At 46.0% G+C, this 18120-nt stretch overlaps 1 non-coding gene across 1 annotated transcript in view; it reads right to left on the bottom strand.

Moving 5' to 3' along the window:
- Window positions 1-333: 333 nt before the first annotated feature.
- LOC112132668 (uncharacterized) overlaps window positions 334-18120 on the bottom strand; it is a 43144-nt gene continuing 25357 nt past the window's right edge. Inside the window, exons 3-4 of the transcript XR_008523467.2 lie at window positions 16281-16703; window positions 334-739 (exon numbers count right to left, since the gene is read on the bottom strand). This is a non-coding gene — a transcript (uncharacterized LOC112132668). The remainder of the gene's footprint in view (window positions 740-16280; window positions 16704-18120) is intronic.

Below are 18120 nucleotides of genomic sequence, written 5' to 3'. Positions count from 1 at the left end.
CTCAGGAGTGGGTGACTGAAGTGAGTCAACTCCCCAGAGATGAGGGGCCTCAAGAACAGGGAAGCCAGCACGGGGCTTTCTTGACAAGGACATGAGAAGGGCCCTGAGCTGCCAGGGAAAACCGTGGAATACATGCCAAAATCTTTAGTGGGCAAGCGAGGTGACCCAGTGACAGATACAAGGAGGACCGGAAGGTAGGAGATCGGGGAGCACAAGCTTCTAAGGGAAAGCAGGGGTTACGATGCTACCTCAGAGAGGGGCTTTGCAATCTGCGTGGAATGATTGTGCAGAAGGCTTACCACCAGCCTTGCGCACACAGATGCTCAACAAATATCAATTCAGATAATGTATTGATTTTCACAATAAATACTTCCTGGGGGTATACTATGTGCCAGATACTAGGGGCGAGCAAAATCCCAGGGTTCCTTCATTGAGGGAGCAGAGATGGCAGAGGCGAAGCCAGGCGAGTTAACGAGCACTTGCAGGACAGTGTGGTAAGGACGGTGGGGCCATACACAGAGCCGGGGGACGGAGAGAGCCTCCTGGAACCCAACGAGCAACAGGACAAGCATGTGGAAAGGGAGGTGGACTACTGTCCTGACAGGGGGAAAGGTTCTGGAAGCTGGAGCCTGTGAATCAGCAGAGCAATGGAAGAGTCGAAAAAAATGTGGCAGAGCTGTCTCCCAGCCAACAGGGGTAGCATGCCGGAGCTTCCCAGGAGTGAGGTTTCTCCCGGGACCTAGGAGATTCCACAGGAGGGTTTAAGTAGAAAAACGCCCCTTAACCAGCATTTATATCACCCAACTGTGTGCCAAGCACTCTGCAAATGACTATAAAATTATAGGCACATTTAATTCATGTAACTTTTCTTCTTTCTTTTTTTTTTTTTTTTGAGATGGAGTCTTGCTCTGTTGTCCAGGCTGGAGTGCAGTGGCGAGATCTCTTCTCACTGCAACCTCCGCCTCCCGGGTTCAAGCAATTCTCCTGCCTTAGCCTCCCAAGTAGCTAGGACTACAGGCGTGTGCCATCATACCTGGCTAATTTTTGTATTTTTAGTAGAAACAGGGTTTCACCATGTTGGCCAAGCTGGTCTCAAACTCCTGACCTCAGGTGATCCACCCGCCTCAGTCTCCCAAAATATTGGGATTACAGGCGTGAGCCACCACGCCTGACCAAATTTATGTAATCTTTCTACCAGCCTTATGAAGTAGGTCCACTATCTGCTAACATCAATTCCACAATCCAAAACTCTCCCAACCTAAAGATTTTCATGACTTATTTGGCAGCAAAATTTGAGCTGAACTGACATCTTTATTGATCTGAACTGACATTCTATCTTTATTTTTCCCCATGTGATGTGAATATTTGTATGTTTCACTGCAGAAGTGCCATGTTCGATTGCAGGGTATTGCCCCAGATCTCACTAGGAGTGTTAAAAAATACAGGACACAGGCAAAGTACTGCCTTTTATAAAACGCAGAATTTCTGAATTCTGAAACATATGTGATCCCAAGGGTTTTGGATAAGAGATTGTGTAAAACCTGTTAATATTCTCATTTTACAGATGACGAAGCTGAAGGATAAGTAATTTCCCCAAGGTCATATAGGTAGCAAGTAAGAAAGCCACAGTCTGAACCCAGGTAGTTTGGCCCTGGAGTCCATGCTGCATTGCATCTAAGCTATTCTCCACTTTAGAAAGATGTCTATAGTTGCTATTAAGACAATAGTTGGAGGAAAAGAAATAAAGAAGAAAGCCGTGGCAGTCAACCAGACATAGGGTAATGGTAGGGATGGAAGGGAATGGAGAGTTAAGAGATGTTTAAAGGAAAATCGACTGAGCCTGGTGGTTGTAAGCTGGCTGGGAGAGGTTGGGCATCGTGGGCAGATAAGTAAAGGACACATGGGGTTCTGGGTTCAGCCCTGGGGAGGCTGGATGGTGGGTCACTCAGTGATGTGGGGAAGAGAAGAGGGAGGGGAGGGAGAAGAAGGTCGTGAATTCTGTATTCCACGCCACATGTTTAAGTTGGGATGTCAACTCAGTAGGTGGATATACATGGCTGGTGCTTGAGAAAGAGGCCTGGGATCAAGATAAAGAGTCGGGAATTGCTAGATGCAGGTGGTCATTAAGACATGAGCATGGACTGAGTGATGACACAAAGGTCTAAGTTAGAACGCGAAAGAACCCCAACCCTGAAGGGTAGGGAAGTGGAGAGGAAGAGAATGCCAGAGGCTGCGTGTAGTGGCTCACACCTGTAATCCCAGTACGTTGGAAGGCCGAGATGGGAGGATCACCTGAGGTCAGGAGTTCGAGACCAGTCTGGCCAACATGGCAAAACCCCGTCTCTACTAAAAATAAAAAAAAATTAGCTGGGCGTGGTGGCCCATGCCTGTAGTGCCAGCTAATCAGGAGGCTGAAACAGGAGAATCGTTTGAACCCAAGAGGTGAAGGTTGCAGTGAGTGCACTGCACTCCAGCCTGGGCCACAGAGCGAGACTCTGTCTAGAAAAAAAAAAAAAAGAGAATGCGAGAGACTGGAAAGAGACTGCTTCAAGAAGGGAAAAGTCCTCAGTGCTGGTGCTCCCTCCCTACTGCTCTCTCCTCCATGAGACAGGCGAGCCCAGGAACTATAGATGGGAGCTCATTCCAGGGACTGGTAAGAACTGGTCCTAGCATTTCCCAGTGCCACAGAGCCCAGGAACCAGCTCTGCCTGGTGCCCATCAGCAACATAACCACCTCTGGGCTCCAGTTTCTACATCTAGCAACTGGAATAAAAATGTCCATCTCATAGGCTTGTTGTGAGTATTAAATATACAAACAGAGCAGTCAGCATCCTCCCTGGATTTGTGGTGAGAGCTCAAAAGTTTGCTCTAATTATCATTTATTTTATTGTGTACGAGGTGGTGAAGAGTGGGTGGTGAGGGCATTTCAGGCAGAAAGAACACCATTAGCAAAGGTGTGGCAAGACAGCGCGTGTTCAGAGAAGAGACCTGTTAGGTGGAGGATGTGTGGGTGGGATTGTGGAGCCTGGGAGCAGGACTGACAATGAGGCTCAGCAACCTCCCCCACGCCGTTCCCTGTGTCACATGTTGTGGGATCTGCACCACCTAATCAGGTGTTCTCTTTAGAAATGCCCGCCACACCTTTGCTCCTCACCAGCCCTCGCCTGCTACAATGTGGGAACTGTCTCTAATCACCTCCCACTGCTGAGGGAAGCACAGGTCCTCATCACCATCTGCCTGCACAGAACAAGCCTCCTAATGGATCTTCCTGTGCCGTCTTTCCTCCAGCACAGGCCCCAGGGCCATCTCTGTGGAACACCAATATGGATAGGCTGCCTCCTGCTTACAGCCCTTCCGCATGGCCCATCGCCTTGGAACAGAGTGCATTTCCACAGCTCTCGCAGGCTTCCTTTCCCATCTTTCTCACCCTTTCTTTCCCTCCACAAACTCACACACTGCTCTAGAATCTAGACGACAAAGCCAACTGCCTTTACCAAGTGTATCACAGACTTGTTTCTGGGCCTTTGCACATGCCAGCCCAACCCCTAGCTTTCTTCCCCTAGACCTTGTCCACTGCCGTGTCAGTGCCATCTGGCCCCAGGACAAACCTTGATGCCAGAACATTCCACATGGTATTGTACCATTTGCTCCAGAGGTGTCTCAGTGCCCCACTGCTAGGCCATGAGCCCCTTGCCTGGCTCTTAATAAAGGCTCAGTAGCAATGTGTGGAGGGACTGAGATTACAGAGAAAGGGCCAGAGCATGGGGAGCCTTCAAGGATATGCTAGGGGCTTAGTTTACGGGGAAACCACGGAAGATGTGGGGGCGATGAACTGGCAAACTGAGGTGTTTTAGGGACATGATCATCGGGGGAAGGAGAGTGGAGGGGATGTGCCCAGGATGGTGGGACTTCTCCACCTCCAGAGGAAAAAGAGAGGCCAGAGAACAGCAGATGCCTGCTAGATCAGATTGCGGTGACTGGAGAGAAGGATTGATCTCCACCACCCTTAACAATGACCCACTGAGAATATCTGCTCCTATACTGCAAGATCAGAGCCAAGCCCTGCAGCTGGTAGGGGTGGGATGAGGGAGTCAATTCAATGGAGGGATGTTTCCAAGGGTCTTCCAGAATCTGCTCCTGGCTCTGTTATGCCTTCAAGCCCCCTCCACTTTGCCTGCCCTCTCTCACTACCGTCATCGGAGGGTGCCCACTGCCTGCCTTTGCTTTCTCCCACTCACTCATTAGCTCATCTCCATCTGGCTTTGGCCTCACCCCTCCAGTGAGGCAGCTCTCACAGGTCACCAGCAGCCTCGGGTGTTGTCCTTGTGACCTTTCCTCAGGACTGACATATCACCTCTCTGTAGTCTTTATCCTTCCTCTCTCGTCTCCCCCTCTCTGAGTCTCCTGTTACCTCTCCAATCACCCCTTGCCACTGATTTCTCATTGTATCCCAACCCCTTAAGAACAGGTAATTTCCTAAATTCTGCCCTTGGCTGGTTTTTCCTCTCTCTGTGCACACATTCTCTGAATATCTTTTATCCTACCATGCTTCAAGTTTTCATTTATTATTCAAATGATTCCCAAATCTATGTATCTAGACGTAAGCTTTCTCTCCAAGCCTGAGATTCACAGATGGTGGACTATAAATGAGATATAATTCTTTCTTTTTTTTTTTTTGAGACCGAATCTTGCTCTGTTGCCCAGGCTGGAATGCAGTGGCACGATCTTGGCTCACTGCAACCTCTGCCTCCTGTGTTCAAGCGATTCTCCTGCCTCAGCCTCCTGAGTAGCTGGGATTACAGGTGCCCGCCACCATGCTCAGCTAATTTTTATATTTTTAGTAGATACAGGCTTTCACCATGTTGGCCAGGCCAGTCTCAAACTCCTGACCTCAAGTGATCCACCCGCCTTGGCCTCCCAAAGTGCTGGGAATATAGGCATGAGCCATCGCGCCTGGCCTAAATAAGATATATTCCTAACAAATGAAAGAAACGACATTTTTTAAAGCTATAACTCAAAATCATGAAGGGGGTCTCATGATGGACCAAAAACGGTGGAGAATTCCTAAAGATGAAATGCTGATGAAATGATGATAGGATCTGATTGAAGAAAGAAAACTTAGTTTAAAATGTGGATGGGAGAGCACCACGACCAAGGAGGAAGGGCCTGGGAGCTGGAGGGATCTGGGGCAACCCAAATGGAGAAACCACCAAGAGGAACTGCCATGTGTTTGGCCTCCATAAACCAATTCCTGCTCACATATTCACAAATGCCCAGCCAGCCAGAGGCAACTGGGTCCCCACCAGGTAGGGCAATGGCTGTCAGCGTGGGTCAGAGAGACAAAGCAGTGCTCCATGCAAACCAGAAACTGGAGCACTCATATCCACAAGACCAGCCTGTGCCATACCCTGTTCCCAACTGCCCACCCTCCCTTTTCTCCAATCCCACTTCTATCCCACTCCTTCCCAAAGCAAGCAGCACAGACATCAGAGAGCCTAACAGAGTCTCTCAATTAAAACAATGAGCACATCAACAATCAGCAAGTATTTGCGTAAAGCCAACACTATGAAAGAAATAGAACGAACCATTAAAAAAAAAGAAGAAGAACTTACAAAGGCCAAGTGTAATCATAGCAAGACTTAATGCAATTCAAATATTCAGAAGAGGCTGGGTGCAGTGGCTCATACCTGTAATCCCAGCACTTTGGGAGGCCAAGGCAGGTGGATCACCTGAGGTTAGGAGTTCGAGACCAGCCTGGCCAACATGGCAAAACCCTATCTCTACTAAAAATATAAAAATTATCTGGGTGTGGTGGTGCACACCTGTAATCCCAGCAACTCATGAGGCTGAGGAAGGAGAATCACTTGAACCTGGGAGGTGGAGGTTGCAGTGAGCCAAGATTGCACCACTGCACTCCAGACTGCACGATGGGAGCAAGACTCCATCTCCAAAAAAAATAAAAAAGCAAATACTTGGAAGAATAAGGGAGGGTCTAACAGCCAAGACATAAAAACAAATTTAGGCAAGCTGTGATTTAAAAAAAAAAAAAAAAAGTCAATAAGGCATCTCAAAAATTTTGTAATGGAAATAAAAAATTAAGCAGATGAGCTGACAACAAAATAATCACAATTTATAAGAATTACTGAGCTAGGAAGCGAGTAGGATGATATATTCAAAGCACTGAAAGAAAAAAACTGCCAACCAAGACTACTATACCTGACAAAACTGTCCTTCAAAAATGAAAGAGAAATAAAGACTACCAGACAAACAAAAGCTGAGAGAGTTCATCACTAGACCTGCCTTACAAGAAATGCTAAAAGAAGTTCTTCAAGTTGAAATGAAAGTATGCTAAATAGCAACACGATATTAAAAGAAAGTATGAAACTCACTGGTAAAGGTAAATATATAGACAAATATCGAATACTGTACTACTGTAATGGTGATGGAGAAATCACTTTTAATTCTCCTATACAAGTTAAAAGAAAAAAGATTGAAAATAACTATAACCAGCCAGGCATGGTGGCTCACGCCTACAATCTCAACACTTTGGGAGGCCAAGGCGGGCAGATCACTTGAGGTCAGAAGTTCGAAACCAGCCTGGCCAACATGTTGAAACCCCACCTCCACTAAAAGGATAAAAAATTAGCCAAGCATGGTGGCACATGCCTGTAATCCCAGCTACTGGGAAGGCCAAGGCAGGAGAATCTATTGAACCCCAGAGGCAGCGGTTACAGTGAGCTGAGATCACACCACTGTACTGCAGCCTGGGCCACAGAGCAAGACTCTGTCAGAAGAAGAAGAAGGAGAAGGAGGAGGAGGAGGAGGAGGAGGAGGAGGAGGACAAGGAGAAGGAGAAGTAGAAGAGGAGGAGGAGGAGCAGGAAGAGGAGGAGGAAGGGGAAGGGGAAGGGGAAGAGGAAGAGGAAGAGGAGGAGGAGGAAGAGGAAGAGGAAGAAGAAGAGGAAGGAAAAGAAAAGAACTATAACCAAAAATATATTAAAATATACTCTTAATCCATTTACTGTTGCTGTAAGTGAATACCTGAGACAGGGTAATCTATAAATGAAAGAAGTTTATTTTTTAAAGTTCTAGAGTTGGGGAAGTCCAAGGTCAAGGGGCCACGTCTGGTGGAGGCCTTCTTGCTGGTGGGGACACCCTGCATAATCCCAAGACAGTACAGGACATCACATGGTGAGGGGGCTGAGAGCGCTAGCTCAGGTCTCTCTTCCTCTGCTTATAAAGCCACCAGTTCCACTTCTGTGATAATCTATTTACCCATTAATCCATTAATCCAATAATGGATTAATCCATTCATGAGGGCAGGGCCCTCATGATCCAATCACCTCTTAAAGGCCCCACCTCTCAATACTGCCACACTGGGGATTAGGTTTCAACATGAGTTTCTGATGGCACAAACATTCAAGCCTTGGCTTATGCACAGAATTAAGAGATATAAATTATGACAATAATATAAAGTGTGATGGGGGTAGAAGTTAAAAGTGTAAAGTTTTTGTATGTGATTAAACTTAAATTATCAGCTTAAAATAAACTGTCATAACTATAAAATATTTTACCTAAGCCCCAAGGTAACTACAAAATAAATACCTATAGAAGTTGCACAAGGGCCAGGCATAGTGGCTCACCCCTGTAATCCTAGCACTTTGGGAGGCCGAGGCAGGTGGATCACCTGAGGTCAGGAGTTCGAGACCAGCCTGGCCAACATGGTGAACCCCCACCTCTACTAAAAATACAAAAATTAGCTGGGCATGGTGGCGCATGCCTGTAATCCCAGCTACTTAGAAGGCTGAGGCAGGAGAATCGCTTGAACCCAGAGGGCAGAGGTTGCAGTGAGCCAAGATTGCCCCACTTCACTCCAGCCTGGGTGACACAGCGAGACTCCGTCTTAAAAAAAAAAAAAAAAGAAGAAGTTACACACACACACACAAGGAATCAAAGCATAGCAATACAAAAAAATAAAACACAAGGGAAGACAGCAAGGAGGAAAAGACAGAAAAAAAACCCACAAGGCTATTAGAAAGCAACTAACAAAATGGCAATAGTAAATCCTTTTCTATCAATAATTACTTTAACTGTAACTGTCGGTATGTATCACTATACTCTCTTAGGACTGCTTTTGTTGCATCTCATAAGTTTCACAACTCAACTGACTGGGAAAAAAATGACAAACTAAGCCCAAAGTTAGCAGAAAGAAATAAATACCAAAGATTAGGGCACAGATAAATAAGACTGAAAAAAGAAAAACAATAGAAAAAAATCGGCCGGGTGCGGTGGCTCACACCTGTAATCCCAGCACTTTAGGAGGCTGAGGTGGGCAGATCACCTGTGGTCAGGAGTTCAAGACCAGCCTGACCAACATGGCGAAACCCCCTCTCTACTAAAAATACAAAATTAGCCGGGTGTGGTGGCGCATGCCTGTAATCCCAACTACTTCGGAGGCTGAGGCAGGAGAATCACTTGAACCCGGGAGGCAAATGTTGCAGCGAGCTGAGATTGCGCCGTTGCACCCCAGCCTGGGTGACAGGGTGAGACTTCGTCTCAAAAAAAAAAAAAAAAAAAGAAAACAAAAAAAATGAACAAAAGTAAGAATTAGCTTTTTGAAAAGATAAAGAAAATTGACAAATCTTTGGCTAGACCAACTCAGAAAAAAAGGTAAAACAGTTAAATGAGATCAGAAAAGAAAGAGGAAACTGTAAAATTCCTAGAAGAAAACACTGAGGAAAATCTTTGTGACATGGATCTTTGCAATGATTTCACAGATATGACACCAAAATCACAGACAACAAAAGCAAATATAAAAAGTGGGACTATATCAAACTAAAAAGCTTCTGCATAGCAAAGAAAAGAATCAAGAATGAAAGACAACCTATGAAATGAGAGGAAATATTTTCAAACCATATGACTGGTGAGGGGTTAATCTCTAAAAAATATAAGGAGCCAGGCACGGTGGCTCACACCTGTAATCCCAACAGTTTGGGTGGCCGAGGCAGGAGGATCACCTGAGGTCAGGAGTTCCAGACCAGCCTGGCCAACATGGTGAAACCTCGTCTCTACTGAAAATACAACATTAGCCAGGTGTGGTGGTGCATACCTGTAATCCCAACTACCAGGGAGTCTGAGGTAAGAGAATCATTTGAACCCAGGAGACAGAGGTTGTAGTGGGCTGAGATTCCAGCCTGGGTGACAAGAGCGAAACTCTGTCTCAAAAATAAAATATAATAAAATAAAAAATATAGGGAACTTCTACAACTCAATAATTTAGAAAAAACTAATAACCTGATTTTAAAATGGGCTAATGATTTGAATAGACATTTCTCCAAAGAAGACATACAAATGGCCAACAAGTATATGAAAAAATGTTCAATCCCTAATTGAGCACTAATCATCACAAATCATCTGGGAAATGCAAATCAAAACAGCAATAAGCTATCACCTCACACCTATCAGGATGGGTCTTACCAAAAACATAAAAGATAAGTGTTAGCAAAGCTGTAGAAAAATCAGAACTCTTGCACACAGTTGATGGTAATGCAAAATGGTGCAGGTGCAGCCACTATGAAAAACAGTATGGAGGTTTCTCAAAATACTAGAACTAGAACCACCATATAATTCAGCATCCTACTTCTGGATATTTACCCAGAAGAATCGAGATCAGGATCTTAAAGAGATATTAGCACTCCTACATTCACCGCAGCACTATTCACAATAGACAAGATGTAGAAACAACCTTAATGTCTATTAACCGATGAATATATAAGGAGAATGTGGTATATACATATAGTGAAATACTATTCAGCCTTTAAAAAGAAGGACATTCTGGCCGGGCGCGGTGGCTCGCCTGTAATCCCAACACTTTGGGAGGCCGAGGCAGGTGGATCACGAGGTCAGGAGTTTGAGACCAGCCTGACCAATATGGTGAAACCCCATCTCTACTAGAAATACAAAAATTAGCCAGGCATGGTGGCGCACACCTGTAGTCCAAGCTACTCGGGAGGCTGAGGCAGAATAATCACCTGAACCCAGAGGCGGAGGTTGCAGTGAGCTGAGATTGCGCCACTGCACTCCAGCCTGGGTGACAGAGCGAGACTCCGTCTCAAAAAAAAAAAAAAAAAAGAAGGACATTCTGCAATATGTGACAGCATGGATAAAGCTTGAGGACGTTAGGCTAAGTGAAAAAAAGCCTGTCACAGGACAAACACTGCATGATTCCACTTATATGAGGTATCTAAAATGGTGAAATTTATGGAATCAAAGAGTAGAATGGCGGTTACCAGGGACTGGGGGAGTTACTAACCAGTAGGCATCAGGTTTCAGTCAAGCGAGATGAATAAGCTCTAGAGATCTGCTGTGCAGCATTGACTCTCTAGTCAACAATTAGGCACTGCACACTTAGAAATTAGTTAAGGGGAGAGATCTCTAATGTTAAGTCTTCTATGACAAATTTTTTCTTTTTTAAAAAGAAGGAGTTTAGAAAAAAATATTTTTTTTAAACAAATGGAGGTGGAGGTTAGACAGCCAGCATGGTGGCTCACGCCTGTAATCCCAACATTTTGGGAAGCTGAGGCAGGTGGATCACCTGAGGTTGGGAGTTCAAGACCAGCCTGACCAACATGGAGAAACCCCGTCTGTACTAAAAATACAAAATTAGCCGGGCATGGTGGTGGGCGCCTGTAATCCCAGCTACTCAGGAGGCTGAGGCAGGAATATCACTTGAACTGGGAAGGCGGAGGTTGCAGTGAGCCGAGATCGTGCCATGGCACTCCAGCCCGAATGACAAGAGCAAAAACTCCATCTCAAAAAAAAAAAAAAAAAAAAAGTGGATGAAGGATATGAACAGACACTTCTCAAAAGAAGACATTTATGTGGCCAACAAACATACGAAAAAAAGCTCATCATCATTGATCATTAGAGAAATGCAAATCACAACCACAATGAGATACCATCTCATGCCAGTTAGAATGGTGATCATTAAAAAGTCTGGAAGCAACAGATGCTGGTGAGGATGTGAAGTAGTAGGAAGTTACACTTCCTACTGTTGTGGGAGTGTAAATTAGTTCAACCACTGTGGAAGACAGTGTGGAAATTCCTCAAGGATCTAGAACCAGAAATACCATTTGACCCAGTGATCCCATTACTGGGTATATACCCAAAGGATTATAAATCATTCTACTATAAAGACACATGCACATGTATGTTTATTGCAGCACTATTTACAATAGCAAAGACTTAGAACCAACACAAATGCCCATCAATGATAGACTGGATAAAGAAAATGTGGCACATATACACCATGGAATACTATGCAGCCATAAAAAAGAATGAGCTCATGCCCTTTGCAGGGACCTAGATGAAGCTGTAAACCATCATCTTCAGCAAACAAACACAGGAACAGAAAACCAAACACCACATGTTCTCACTCATAAGTGGGAGTTGAACAATGAGAACACATGGACACAGGGAGGGGAACATCACACACCAGGGCCTGTTGGGGGGTGGGGGGAAAGGGGAGGGAGAGCATTAGGAGAAATATCTAAAGCACGTGGGGCTTAAAACCTAGATGACGGGTTGATAGGTGCAGCAAACCACCATGGCCCATGTATACCTATGTAACAAACCTGCATGTTCTGCACATGTATCCCAGAACTTACAGTAAAATTAAAAAAAAAAAAAGACCATACCATTTTGCATACCCTTGAGCAGTATATGAGGGTTCCTGTGACCATCTCCTTGTATTGTTCATTTTTTAAATTATTGTTATCTTGGACATTCTAATAAGCATATAGCAAAAAATATATATATATATATGTATATATATATATGAGATAGACTATTTCTTTCTTTTTTTTTTTTTTTTTTTGAGATGGAGTCTCACTCTGTCACCCAGGCTGGAGTGCAGTGGTAGGATCTCGGCTGTCTACAACCTCCGCCTCCCAGGTTCAAGTGATTCTCCTGTCTCAGCCTCCTCAGTAGCTGGGATTACAGGCATGAGCCACCACACTTGGCTAATTTTTGTATTTTTAGTAGAGACGGGGTTTCACCATATAGGTCAGGATGGTCTCAAACTTCGGACCTTGTGATCTGCCCACCTCGGCTTCCCAAAGTGCTGGGATTACAGGCATGAGCCACTGCGCCCAGCCCACTTCATTTCTTCCTAACATCTTCACATAGACGGACAAAACAGGGGACAAAGTCTTAACAAAACGGTTTTGTAAACACAAACACTGACCAGTGACTATTTTAACAATATGATAAAAACAATATTATAAAAGGAAAAAAAAAAAGGAGGTTAGAAAAAAAGAATTACTGAGCTGGAAAATTGAGCTGAGAGACCCTTCCGGAATGCAGCATTAGGGAAGAAAAATATAAATTAATATATTTAAGGGATATGAAAAATACATTCTAAAGTTCCAATATCCCTCTAATGGATGTTCCAGAAGAAGAAAACAGAATAGAGATAATTTCTTTAAAGTTACAAAATAGAACAGCAAATAATATAATACTATGTTACCACCAATCAATACTGACAATTTATTGTTTTACTAAATGTGCTTCAATTACTTTTTTTTTTTCTTGAGACAGAGTCTCACTCTGTCACCCAGGCTGGAGTGCAGTAGCGTGATCTCGGCTCACTGCAACCTCCACCTCCCGGGATCAAGTGATTCTCATGCCTCAGTCTCCCAAGTAGCTGGGATTACAGGTGCACACCACCATGCCCAGCTAAGTTTTGTGTTTTTAGTAGAGACAGGGTTTCACCATGTTGGCCAGGCTGGTCTCGAACTCCAGACCTCAGGTGATCCTGAGGCAGTCCCAGCTACTTGGGAGGCTGAGGTGGGAGGACTGCTTGAGCCTGTGAAGTTGAGGCTGCAGTGACCCATGACGGCACCACTGCACTCCAGCCTGAGTGACAGAGTGAGACCCAGTCTCAAAAAAACAAAAAGAATAAATGAATATTTCTCAAACCCAAAGAAAAATGCGAGTCTTTAGAATTGAGAGGGTGCACTTGATGTTAAGCAGGATGAATGCAATAAATATCTATTGAGACACAGTGTAGTGAAATTTCAGAATATGATTGAGAGTTTTTTGTGTTTGAGGCACAGGTTGTGCTTGTTTTTGCAGTGAGGCCCAGAAGAGAGACAGTGAGCTCTGTGGGTACTGGGAAAATCTAGCAAGGAAACCAGGAAGGTCTTGAGCATTCACAGGTCTTGAGCTGTCGATCGTGGCTACTTTACAACTCACCAGGCTCCTTGAGAAGATATTCCTGGAAACAGAATTCTGGAGACTCATTATTTGGAGCATGGATGGAAAAATTTTGTTGTTACTGCTGTTTTGTTTTGTTTGACACAATAACTAGCAATGGAGAGGTTGCAAAGCATTGTTTACATATTTGGATGAATCATTAGAAACTGCTATTTTTGTAGAGTAAAAGATGGTTGAATGTGAGGGATTTCCTAGAGTTGAACCTAATAGATAATTTATTACATACTCTTAACCCTGTGAGATACACATTATTACTATCAACTGTTTTACAGATGACCAGCCAGTAGGGCAGAGAGCTTAAGTCTGTCCATGGGGCCACATGACTTCTAAGCGGCAGAAGCCAGCCTGCCTGGTTCCAACTCCTGGCCTGATTCTTGGGTAGCGCTGCCGCTGTCTGGTACAGAGAAAAAAGCATGGCCATGGCATGTTCTTCTCTCTCTCTCTCAGGATAGTATCCATCAGGGAGGTTGTCTGACTTCTTCGTTTTTGTTTTTGAGATGGAGTCTCACTCTGTTGCCCAGGCTGGAGTGCAATGGCGCAATCTTGGCTCACAGCAACCTCCGCCTCCCAGGTTCAAGTGATTCTCCTGCCTCAGCCTCCTGAGTAGCTAGGATTACAGGCTCCCACCGCCATGGCTAATTTTTGTATTTTTAGTAGGGACAGGGTTTCACCATGTTGGCCAGGCTGGTCTTGAGCTCCTGACCTCAGGTGATCTGCCTGCCTCAGCCTCCCAAAGCGCTGGGATTACAGGTGTGAGCCACCACACCCGGCCCATCTGACTTCTAGGGAAATTAGGCTCAAGATAATCAGTGGTAAGAAGTGGCGTTTGCTAAGAGAACTTGACCTTGATATTCAGACAAACATCCTTCAAGGAATAATCTATGAGCTAGAGAAAGAGTAGTCTGTGAACCAAAGTCCATCAGGTGACTGGGGCAGTGAGACAAAGAGCTACTGCTGTGCGTGTCCCAGCTGCCAAGCTGCTGAGCCTTAAGTAACCAGTGTGCTATTTCTTTGCATCATAATTATTCAGAATGGGACACCCTCCCCAGCCTGGATGCCAATTTCAGCAGGCCTGAGATTTTTCTGCTCATGCTTAGAATAGTCTGTGGTTGCTTTCAGTTGCAAACGCAGTCTCACACCAGAAATTGGAACATTAGTGTGAGGTATTCATCAAAACTCTGAGCTTATTTTTACCTTACATCCTTCTCTCTTCCCCAGCTTGCGCCTGGCCAGCTGGGAACCTCCAGTGGACACAATGGAGACGGCTTGGTCTTCTCTCTCGTTCCACTTGGCCTCCCCGAGCCAGTTACCATAGAATTGGCTTCAGACTGTCTTGGCGGGCAGATGTTAAATTTTGCCTCTTTTTCATGGAGTGCTTTTACACCCCCTCCACTCAAGTTACCGGCTGAGTGCCAGCTCAGCCTTTCTCCCAAAGTCCTCTTTAATCTGTGGATGTGTCTCAAGTCCAATCTCATTTCAGGTGGTCATCTGAGACCCCATCCTCAGCCCCTGGGCATTCAGTTCCAATCTTCTCCCACTAGGATCCCTCTACATAGACTCAAGACATAGAGTCCTTGCAGGCTTTCTCTGCCATGGGACCTACGTCTGTTCAGAAGAAACTCTCCTGCCTCCCTAACCCAGAAAAAACTCTGAGGGTGCAGGCTGGTCCCAGTGAGGTGGCAGCAGCCCCACCAGAGCAGCTGGTGAGCCCTCCTGTCACCCTCCAGATTTCCCAGATGAAACTAGACCCCAGGCCACCCCGCTCCCCAGTTGTAGGGGTCTCATGTTAGGCTCTTTTTTTTCTTTTTCTTTTTCTTTTTTAAGACGGAGTCTCACTCTGTCATCCGGGCTGGAGTGCAATGGCACAATCTCAGCTCACTGCAACCTCCGCCTCCTGGGTTCAATTGATTCTCCTGCCTCAGCCTCCCGAGTAGCTGGGATTACAGGTGTATGCCACCATGCCCGGCTGACTTTTTTATTTTTAGTAGAGACGGGGTTTCACCATGTTGGCCAGGCTGGTCTAGAATTCCTGACCTCATGATCCGCCAGGCTTGGCCTCCCAAAGTGCTGGGATTACAGGCGTGCACCACCGCACCTAGCTAATTTTTGTATTTTTAGTACCAATGGGGTATCACCATGTTGGCCAGGCTGGTCTCGCACTCCCGACTTCATGATCTGCCTGGCTTGGCCTCCCAAAGTGCTGAGATTACAGGCATGAGCCACTGCACCTGGCCTCATGTTAGACTCTTAAAGAAGCTGCCCCACAGACACTCACCCTTACCAAGTGTGAGGTAAGGGAGCAGGAGCTCACCTGTGCCCAGGATGGGACTCACAGCACAGCTTTCTTCAAAGACATCCGCCATACAACATCCTCCCATCACCTGTCTGTCTACATTTTCAGTGTCTCAAAGCAGGAAAGGGGTTTCAAAGTCTTGGATCAGATTTTTTGGCATTTCCACAGAAAATCTTCCATAAGGTGACTCGAGCTCTCACTTTGGATTTTCACATCTATGATGCATATTAGTGTCTAGTGGAAATTTCAGTTTTAAGGCCCTATTCTATTTATATACATTGACCTTTTTATCTTCATAAGCTCAGACAATATTTTCCATTTTTAAGATGAGAATAATTCATCTCTGAGGCCCGGAGAGGTAAGGCCAAGGCCACCCAACTGGCCAGTGACGAAGCTGGGATTCCAACCAGGTCTATCTGGCATCCTCTGGGAGGTGCACGCTCAAGCCCAAGAATCTGAGGATACATAGAGAAGTGTGTCTCTCACTTGAGGGCCCAGACCCTGGGTGACTACGAGAGGCTCCGTGCTACTTAGAGCTGATCTATGTCAGCTCCTATGGCTTGTCATTGCCCACTTCCCCACAGGACACGTTCTGGGACCTAGTTTCAGAGAGGGGGCTGGGAAGACGAGATCGATAATTCTGCCCTTCTGGCAAGAGCTCCATCTGGATGTGACTTTCGGCTCGAAAGAGTGCGCCAGGACGACTGACTCACCTGGTCTAGCATCCAAGCCAAACACTGGGAGGAAAGGGTTCAGTTCAGCCAAGACTGTGACTGCAGAAGAATGGGGATCCTGCGCTGGGATCCCAGCCATGTCCTCGCCTTGGTGTTTTCTCAGTCTGTGTGGGCCTCCTTTTCTCCATAACTTCTGCGAGCTATGGTAGCAAGGCATGCCAGGGCTTCACAGGTGGCCCAGCGCCACACAGGAAGGTGTTGAGAGGTGCGAGATGGAGCAACTGACTCAGCTGGTCCCTGCAAGAGGGGGAGGATGTGGCACTGGCCAGCTCCCAAGATGGGCTGGGTTTGGTCTCCAGGGAGGTCCCGTCTGGTGGGCATTTCCAACATAAGCGGTTGGGCAAGAAGCCAGGGTTCATCCACAATGGAATGTCCACCAAACATCCTGATGCACAGCAAACACTGAATGAAATAGAAAAAGATTTACAATACATTATTAAGTGAAGGGCCTGGACAGCAGGAGCCCATCTTCGTGAAAGCAGTGATCTTGCTTCTGGAGAACAGGCCTGAAAGGTAAAGGCGCAGGCTGGGTGCTTGGCTCCATCGATTCCTGTGGGTTCTTCGAAGGGTCAAAGAGGGTCCCAAGGCTGACCCACAGGTGTGGGGGCAGGACAAAGTCCAGCCCCTTACCCTTCTTGGAGTCATAGCCACTCACCTCCATCTCTCCTATATCCTCTCTCAGGGACCTGCGGGCTGGTCTTCTACACGTTCTAAACACAAAGGGAGTCTTCATACCCCACACCATTTTCCTCAGACAACTGGGCCACTCACTGGGCACCCATCTGCTAAATGCTCCCCTCAGTGATGCCAGGAGGCCCCGCTCCCACCCCACCCCCAGCTTCTGGGTCTGTTTATTTTGACTCTTATCCTCTCCATCAGAAGGAAGGACTGACCTCTCTCTGTCATGCATATACACTTGCATATGGATTCCTAAAGAAAGTTCTGGAAAGAGGCCTGGCATGGTGGCTCATGCCTGTAATCCCAGAACTTTGGGAGGCCAAGGCAGGTGGATCACCTGAGGTCAGCAGTTCGAGACCAGCCTGGCCAACATTGTGAAACCCCATCTCTACTAAAAATACAAAATTAGCCCGTGTGGTGGCATGTGCCTGTAATCCCAACTACTCGGGAGTCTGAGAAGGGAGAATCGCTTGAACTGGGGAGGTGGAGGCTTCAGTGAGCCAGGATCTTGCCACTGCACTCCAGCGTGGGTAAGACAGAGCAAGACTCTGTCTCGGAAAAAAAAAAATTCTGGAAAGAAACACAGCAAAATGTTAAGAGTGGTTGTGACAAGGGCTTGCTATTAAAATACTCTTATTTTCTTTTATCACTACCTGTGTTTTCTACAATAAATGTGTTCCTTCTCTACGTTACCAAAGAAATCAAACCCATTGCCCTGAACTGCCTCAAATTCCTACTGCCTTCTCCCCCTCCCTCCCTGAAGTCCACAACCATCTCTAAACCCACATCCATCCCTCCCTCCAGAATCAGAGACTGAGGCAAACTCTCCATCTGTGTTCTCACTGCCTCTCGCCGTGTTCTTGCTCTACCTGCTATGTAAAACTCATCTCCGAATACATCACAGAGTTGTCAGGAGTAAGACTTGTGAATTCTTCATGTAGTAGCTTATTAATATAAAGAGCTCGGCTGGGCACGGTGGCTCATGCCTGTAATCCCAGCACTTTGGGAGGCCAAGGTGGGCAGATCAACTGAGGTCAGGAGTTCAAGACCAGCCTGGCCAACATGGTGAAACCCCGTCTCTACTAAAAAAAAATACAAAAATTAGCTGGGCATGGTGGTGTGCACCTGTAGTCCCAGCTAC

The sequence above is a fragment of the Pongo abelii genome, chromosome 2 (assembly GCF_028885655.2).
Source record: "Pongo abelii isolate AG06213 chromosome 2, NHGRI_mPonAbe1-v2.0_pri, whole genome shotgun sequence".
In the NCBI taxonomy this organism is placed as follows: domain Eukaryota; kingdom Metazoa; phylum Chordata; class Mammalia; order Primates; family Hominidae; genus Pongo; species Pongo abelii.
This window is presented reverse-complemented; position numbering and strand designations above follow the sequence as displayed.